Here is an 8,906-nt window from a genome sequence, read left to right on the forward strand (position 1 = left end):
AGGCACACATCCTGCAAGCAGTGGCAGCTGGTGCTCAAAATGTTTTGGGGGGTGCAAACAAACTAAAAAATTCAGAAAAAAACATCAATTGCAGCCTCATTGCCCATCAATTGCAGCCTCATTGCCCATCAATTGCAGCCACTGTGCCCATCAAATGCTGCCACTGTGCCCATCAAACGCAGCCACTGTCCCCATCAAATGCAGCCACTGTGCCCATCATTTGCAGCCACTGTGTCCATCAAACACAGCCACTGTGCTATCAAATGCAGCCACTGTGCCATCAAATGCAGCCACTGTGCCCATCAATTGCAGCCACTGTGCCCATCAATTGCAGCCACTGTGCCCATCAAATGCCGCCACTGTGCCCATCAAACACAGCCACTGTGCTATCAAATGCTGTACTGTGCCCATCAAATGCTGCCACTGTGCCCATCAAATTCTGCCACTGTGAACCCCCCCCCCCCCGCTCGCTGTCTGCTGGCACTTGCTATGCATGAATCTATGCATTGGTCATAGAGGGGGTTGCTGGGGAGAGAAAGCGGTGCCCGTGCACTTTTATGGACGCACCCTGACTGCCTGCAAGAGAACTAAGCACCCTAGGACCAGACTCCAGCTCAAATGGAACAAAGCCTGCTCACCAGGGAAGAACCCTAGCCGAAGACCCATCCAGAACAGGGCTATTTACTTACTATATTAAAAATAAAATATGTTTTTTGCTTTAATATCTACCTTAAGTCATATTGCCAATTGCATATTGTACTTGTTTGTAGCGTAAATACTGAAATTTGGTGCTTGCTTTGGCAGCACATATACTAAAATTGGAATGATACAGAGAAGATTAGCATGGCCCCTACGCAAGGATGACACGCAAAATTTGTGAAGCGTTCCATTAAAAAAAAAAAAAACACTGAAATTTGCACTTAAAACTGTAATTTTGGAACTTTTGGAAATACTCTTCTCCAGCGGGTGGTCCGCTTTCAGATAAAAGTGGCCTCTGCAGCGGATTCGCCACAAGATCATATTTATCGGCGGTGATAAAGGGGCCTCTGGTGCCCTACGCTGCTTTCCGGAGCCATCGGTAGCGGAGGAGGCGATTGGGTCCTGTGCCCTGTTAGGTATGGAGACAAGTGAGGGGAAGATGGCCCCCACCCATCTCCATACCATTGCAGGGCAGAAGCAACGTCAAAACGTCACCTCCGCCCATAGCTCTTAACCGGTTCCCGACCAGTTCACGCAGATATACTGCAGCAGAATGGCTCCCCTGGGCAAAACCATGTACGGGTACGTCCTTATTTTTTTTCGGTCACCAGAGGGCGCGCGTGTGCCGTCGCACAACGGGGGAACCTGAAGCGCGTGGCTAGCGGGCGCGATTCCATGCCCGAGCACCAGCATGGGGATTTGTGTGTGTAAATACACAAATCCCTGTGCTGTCAGGAAAGAGGAAACATATCGTTTGTTCCTACTAAGCAAAACTATATGTCTTCTCTACTAGTCACTCCCATCCCCATGTATTTTCTAATGTTATGCAAATTGGATGCGGTTTAAGCCGCTACCAATTCGCATAGGTGTGAACCCGGCCTGAAGTAGCATTATGTGGGGAACGTGCTTGAGCCTATGCAAATAATTACTTTCAGGAAGTACCTCCTATGAAGATTACTGTAAAAGTGTTGGTAAGATTTGTCATGGTGCACACCTAACATTGGAGCTTTTAATTGCACATACCACATTGGAGTAGTTCCAGATCACCTATAAACAGCCCTGATCATAATATTTTATTTGCTTACTAGTAAATGACCTATAATGTACACTAACCACGCAATATGAAGCTTAACCTCTTGGGACCCGCGCTATAGTCAAATGACGGCTACAGCGCGGATCCCAAAATCCAAGTGGACGTCAATTGACGTCGGCCCCTTTGCGCGTTCCCCGCGCGCGCTCCAGAGCGCGCAGCGGGGAACTGCTGTGCTGCCCGTGTCCCTTGGACACAGCCAATCACAGATCGCCGCGAACGGCCAATCAGAGTGGCCGTTTGCGATGCGATCTGTGCGGCCAATGAGAGATGATCTCATATGTAAACATATGAGATCATCTCTCATTGCCGTTTTACACAGAGACAGCGGTGCTGTCTCTGGAGAGGAGACCGATCTGTGTCCCTTGTCCATAGGGACATAGATCGGTCACCCCCCCCCCAGTCACCCCCCTTCCCCCACAGTTAGAACACTGATTAGGGTACACATTTAACCCCTTCCTCACCCCCTAGTGTTAACCCCTTCAATGCCAGTCACATTTATACTGTAATTAGTGCATATTTATAGCACTGATCGCAGTATAAATGTGAATGGCGCCAAAAATGTGTCAAAAGTGTCCGATGTGTCCGCCATAACGTCGCAGTCCCAATAAAAATCGCAGATCGCCGCCATTTCTAGTAAAAAAATAAAAATAAAAAAATAATAAATTCTGTCCCTTATTTTGTAGGCGCTATAACTTTTGCGCAAACCAGTCGCTTATTGCGATTTTTTTTTTTTTTTTTTACCAAAAATATGTAGAAGAATACGTATCGGCCTAAACTGAGAAAAAAAAATTGTTTTTGTTTTTTTAAATTGGGATATTTATTATAGCAACAAGTAAAAAATATTGTATTTTTTTCAAAATTGTCGCTCTTTTTTGTTTACAGCGCAAAAAATAAAAACCGCACAGGCGATCAAATACCACCAAAAGAAAGCTCTATTTGTGGTGAAAAAAGGACGTCAATTTTGTTTGGGAGCCACGTCGCACGACCGCGCAATTGTTAGTTAAAGCGACGCAGTGCCGAAAGCTGAAATTTCACCTGGGCAGGAGGGGGGTATATGTGCCCAGTAAGCAAGTGGTTAAAAATGTCTCAAAATAAAAATAAAAACATAATCGAAAGAACAATAAGGCTCCATTCACACCTGAGCCTAGCGCAGTGACAGCTGCTGCAGTGCATTTTGTTTTTTAGCTTCTTTGTGTTTTTAAGTGGAGCGCTTTTTGGAGCGGCACTATTCATTTGAATGGGCCTCCCTCCGCTCCAAAAATGCTCCATAGAAGCTCTTGTACCAAAGAGCTCAGAGCCAGAATAGTTTGGCGTTGCATTTTTGCCGCAATTTTAGCACGTTTCATCGCTCAACAATTGCAGAAAAATCGCACCGCGCTTGGAGTGCCATTTAGAAATAATGGTATCACAAATTCGTCCCATGTTTTGCCACAATTCTGGGATTCCGGTATGCTCAGCTGTTAAATGGGCCTAAAGAAAGAATGCTTGTTAAAACAAGATGAAGTAAATAAAGCCATGACCTTTGCTTGAGTTATTTCTGAAGACGGGTTTAGCAACATGACAAGATTTTTTTTACATGAATGTGTTCAGCATTTTCCTCCATGTAGTAAACACAATTTAACATGCAAATTTTGGATTTCATTGTAGGGTAAAAAGGAAAAGGAAATATGTTGTTCACATGGAAATTAGGGATCGACCGATAATCACTTTTTTAGAAGTGGAAAATTGAGGAAAAGAAACTGCGCTAAAAGACGCTAAAAGCAAAATACCTGCAGAAACGTGTCGCGGTTATTCAATTGGGAGCTGCGATTATCATGTAAAACAAAAGTACAAGAAAAATAAATCGCGCTAACCCCGTGACCATTCTTTAGTGAATGAAAATTAATAGCAAAATAAATCCCCACTGAATAAATGACCCATACATAAATCAATAATGTGATAGGATCCAAAAAATTACACCAAATTATAAAATGTGACACAATACTAAAATATAATAATATAAATTTGATATAAAGACTGTGCAAAAATATATAAATAAATAAATATCCTTCAAACTGTTGATAAAATAAATTGTGTCCATAAATTACTAGTGCATATGAACTCCAAATAATATACTGAACACCAGTGCTCTGTGAGAAAAGTCCATATAATTGTGAGATGTCGTATCCAAAAAAACAGCCGCGTTGAATCCATCACCAATCAGCAGAAATTACTTCTTACCAGCTTGCTATGATCCCCCGTGACAGAGGATCAGTGTATGCCTGTAATCAATCAGCTCTCTCCAAAGACCGGCAGACACAAGTACGATTCTTTAAGCATTGACTCTCCATATAGATTCTTTAAGCATTGACGCTCCATATAGTGCATTAAATGTATACATTTTTTTTTTTTAAAACAATTAGTATTGCACTTACAACATTGCAGATTAGATAGGCTTTTAAGTCTAGTGTGCCGGCTGGTACACAAACAAAAGACACCCGTCCTGCTGAGGAACCGCATGGAGCTCGAGGTGACGTCAGTGCGTTGCTCCACCCTACGTCTGTTTTATAACAACTTACTTCGTCCAGAGCCCCTGGACAAAGTAAGTTGTTACGAAAAGGACATAGGGTGGAGCGACGCTCTGACGTCACCTCGAGCTCCATGCGGTTCCTCAGCAGGACGGGTGTCTTTTGTTTGTGTACTGGCCGGCACACTAGACTTAAAGGCCTATCTAATCTGCAACATTGTAAGTGCAATACTAATTGTTCTAAAAAAAAGAATTGAAAGAAACCCTTATGCCCTGTACTCACGATCGGACCTTTGTCCGACCAAATTCACATTGGACGGAATTCCATTTTAGGAAAAGAGAAGATGTTCTCTATGTAAACTCTGATGGATTTCATCGGAATTTCGGATGGAATTACTCTGATGGAACATACACAAGGTCGGAATTTACGATGGAAAAAGTCAGTCGGACTTTTTCCATCGGAAATTCCGATCGTGTGTACGGGGCATAACAGACCACTTTAACCTACAGGTAAGCCTAGATTAAGGCTTACCTGTAGGTCCAAGAAATATCTCCTTAACCTACACGGTTAAGGAGATATCTTCCAAAAAAGGGCCACGATGTCTACGGCGCAGGGGCACTGAGCGTGCCATTAGTGAAGGCGATCGTGCCATCATCGCTGCTCCGGCCAGCAGCGATACCTGGAACTCACTCCGGGAGAGATGGCGGCAGTGGAGGAGGTGATCGAGGACCACTTCGAGGGCTTCGATCTCAGGTAACCAATTCATAAGAAGCTTGCTATGCATACTAGCTCATTATGCCTTTCTCTTGCAGGGTTTTTTTTCCTGGATTTTTTTAAGAGTGTTTACTTCCTCTTTAAAGGTGCCAGTTTAAAAAAAAAATATTCAAAAACACAGATCTTGACTGACGTTTTAAATACTTTCAAGTACAGAGTAGGAGTTTGGGGTCTTAAAGAGCCCCGATCTCTCCATAGAGAGGACCTGTAACTGTCTATTACTGTCAAAAGGGATGTTTACAGCAGTAACAGTGATCTTTTTTTTTTAAATTACCGTGTAAAAAATAGTTTTTTCTTTTAATGTACAGAATATCAGCACATAATATCGGCTATAGGCATGAGAGGTGGCCAAAATATTGGTATCGTATCGGCACCCGAAAAAACAATATCGGACTATTTCTAGTGGAAATGCAGTGATAAGGAAATGTGATTGGGTTGAGGAAGTGAATGAAGGAGATAAGCTGGATGGACTTACCTTGTTGTAAAAGTCAAGATTTCAGAGAAAGACAGTAGGAAAGAAAGGCAGATTAAATTATCGCAATTAAGGTAATTTTTGAACAAATCTTTATCTGATTTTGTCTCTACTTTTCATGTAAAGGTAAAAAAAAAAAAAATATATATACTACACTTGCTGCAACCCCATTGAATACTCATAAAGTAAGTTTAATTCCGCGCTTAGGTATGAAAGTGGCTGCTGCCTCCCCAAAGAACTGCACTAGTGAAGTATTAATATGATATACTGTATGTGTGTAGAAGGGTAAGAACGTCTGCCAAAAAAACTCACAATTGTAGTGACCAAGTGCCATCAAATCAAAAACCTGATATGTGCTACAGTGCAAGAACCTTCATATGTGTGTGGACTCTTATCATAAGGTGCAAATGCTAGTATGTATCAAACAACAACAATTCCTTAAATATAAGTGCTTGCAAAATGATATAGTAATATTTAGATGTGTGAAATGTCAACAAAAAAATATTTCATATATATATATATATATATATATATATATATATATATATAAAATTGTTCTTTAACCACTTCCATACTGGGCACTTAAACACTCTCCTGACCAGACCAATTTTCAGCTTTCAGGGCTCTCACACTTTGAATGACAATTACTCAGTCATGCAACACTGTACCCAAATGATTTTTTTGTCCTTTTTTTCCCACAAATAGAGCTTTCTTTTGGTGGTATTTGATCACCTCTGTGTTTTTAAATTTTTGCGCTATTAATGAAAAAAGACCGAAAATTTAGAAAAAAAATGTTTTTTTCTTAGTTTCTGTGATAAAATTTAGCAAAATATTAATTTTTCTTCATAAATTTTGGCCACAATTTATACTGCTACATGTCTTTGATAAAAATAACCCAAATTTTTTGGAAATTATTTGGTCTGTGTGAAAGTTTTAGAGTCTACAAGCTATAGTGCAAATCATAATAAATTATCACATCTGATCACACCTGATGTTTTGAAGGCCTATCTCATTTCTTGAGACCCTAACAAGCCAGGAAAGTACAAATGCCCCCCAAATAACCCCTTTTTGGAAAGTAGACATCCCAAGGTATTTAGTAAGAGGCATGGTGAGTTATTTGAAGTTGTAATTTTTTCCCAAAACACTTTGCAAAATTAAGATTTTTATTTTTTATTTAAAAAATTTCTCAAAAGTGTCATTGTAATAGTTTATTTCTCTCACATGGCATGTGCATACCACAAATGACACCCCAAAATACATTCTGCTACTCCTCCTGAGTAAAACGATACCCCATGTGTGAGACTTTTCCACTGCCTGGCTATATACCGATGCCCAACCTGCAGGGAGCGCCATCAGGGGTTTTAGGAGCATAAATTGCACATCTAACTAGTTGACAACCTATTACAATTTAGAAGGCCCTGGAACACCAGGACAATGGAATTACCCACAAAATGACCCCATTTTGGAAAGCTAACACCCTAACGTATAATCTATGAGGCATAATGAGTCTTTTCAACGGTTCATTTTTTTCCAGAAGTTTTTGGAATATGTGGAAAAAAAATGAAAACGCATTTTTTTTTACACAAAGTTGTCCATTGATAAGATATTTCCAACACATAGCATGTACATAGCAAAAATGACACCCCAAAATACATTCTGCTATTCCTCCTGAGTAAAACGATACCCCATGTGTGAGACTTTTTCACTGCCTGGCCACATACAGATGCCCAACATGCAGGGAGCGCCATCAGGGGTTTTAGGAGCATAAATTGCACATCTAACTAGTTGACAACCTATTACACGTTTGAAGGCCCTGGAACACCAGGACAATGGAATTACCCACAAAATGACCCCATTTTGGAAAGCTAACACCCCAACGTATAATCTATGAGGCATAATGAGTCTTTTGAACGGTTAATTTTTTTCCAGAAGTTTTTGGAATATGTGGAAAAAAAAATGAAATCGCATATTTTTTACACAAAGTTGTCCATTGATAAGATATTTCCAACACATAGCATGTACATAGCAAAAATGACACCCCAAAATACATTCTGCTACTCCTCCTGAGTAAAACGATACCCCATGTGTGAGACTTCTACACAGCCTGACCACATATAGAGATCCAACATGCAAGGAACACCGTCAGGTGTTCCAGAGACACATAGCATGCACATACCAAGAATTACACCCCAAAATACATTATGCTGAGCAAAGCGTAAACAAAAGATTACCTTGGTAATAGTAGCGCAGTTCTACACAGCAGGATAGCACTGGTCCAGGCAGCAGGCAGGGACTTGGTCAGCAACGTCCAGGCAGGGATACTGCAGGTGGTCAGTTCATGCAACAGGCAGAGGCATGATGGCATAGGTCCTACAGGCAGCAGGCAGAAGGAGGGCCTCGTTCAGGACAGAATGGGGACAGGGGTAGAGGCTTCTCCCACCCAAATCTCTTTGAAGCCTCCGGGCAACCAGACCCTAATCTAGCATGAGAAAACAAAAAAGTTTTCTTCATCCAGAAAAACTTTTCTGGCGCCCCTCACATATGTGAGACCCCTGTGTTGAATCCCACTAGTCCAGTAGCAGGGTACAAGATCAGTCCAAGAGGCAGGCAAAAGGCATGGTCAAACAGTCCGAGGTCAGTTCCAGATCAGGCAGAGGCAGTACAGAATCGTTAGGCAGAAGAATGGTCGAAAAACAGTCCAGGGTCAATTCCAAATCAGGCAGCGGTATTACAAAATCGTTGGGCAGAAGAATGGTCAAAAAACAGTCCAGGGTCAATTCCAAATCAGGCAGCGGTATTACAAAATCATTAGGCAGAAGGGTGGTCCAATAACAAGCCGGGGTCAGTTACAAAAGCAGGCAGTGGCATAAGGGGTGAGAAGGCAGGAACGGAGGATTACGTTTACCATACTAAACGAATACTTTAGTTTAGTATGGTAACGTTTGAAACAGTCAGTTACACAGAGGCCTGGTTGTGAAGGACACTCTGCACAATAATAAACTGTGTCCCGTCTGACTCCTCCACTGGTACACACTTTACATTTTTTTTTAGCTCGTCGGCCTGATGCTGTGGGAGGGATCTTATCCGGGAAGTGCCGTTCGGAGAGCCGACTTAAAACATCTGATCGGATGTTTTGGGGTAGGTTGGTTGGGAATATCAGGGAAGTGGTAATTTCCTCCAGGTAGCCAAGGAAGGGTAGGGGGCTTTGGGTTGATTTGCGGTAAACAATATGGGAGTTGTAGACGGCCAAATGAAAAAAATAAATTGCTACCTTTTTGTACCAATGGTACGTGCGTCTTGTGGCAAGGTATGGTTCCAACATTTGGTCGTTTAAGTCGACTCCCCCCATGAACGAATTGTA

At 41.8% G+C, this 8,906-nt stretch overlaps 1 non-coding gene across 1 annotated transcript; it reads left to right on the forward strand.

Moving 5' to 3' along the window:
• The first annotated feature begins 788 nt into the window (after positions 1–788).
• LOC120925368 lies at positions 789–896 on the forward strand. Its single transcript, XR_005746650.1, has one exon. It is a non-coding gene; the product is annotated as a U6 spliceosomal RNA (small nuclear RNA).
• The last annotated feature ends 8,010 nt before the right edge of the window (positions 897–8,906 follow it).

Source organism: Rana temporaria, chromosome 1, assembly GCF_905171775.1.
Source record: "Rana temporaria chromosome 1, aRanTem1.1, whole genome shotgun sequence".
NCBI lineage: Eukaryota > Metazoa > Chordata > Amphibia > Anura > Ranidae > Rana > Rana temporaria.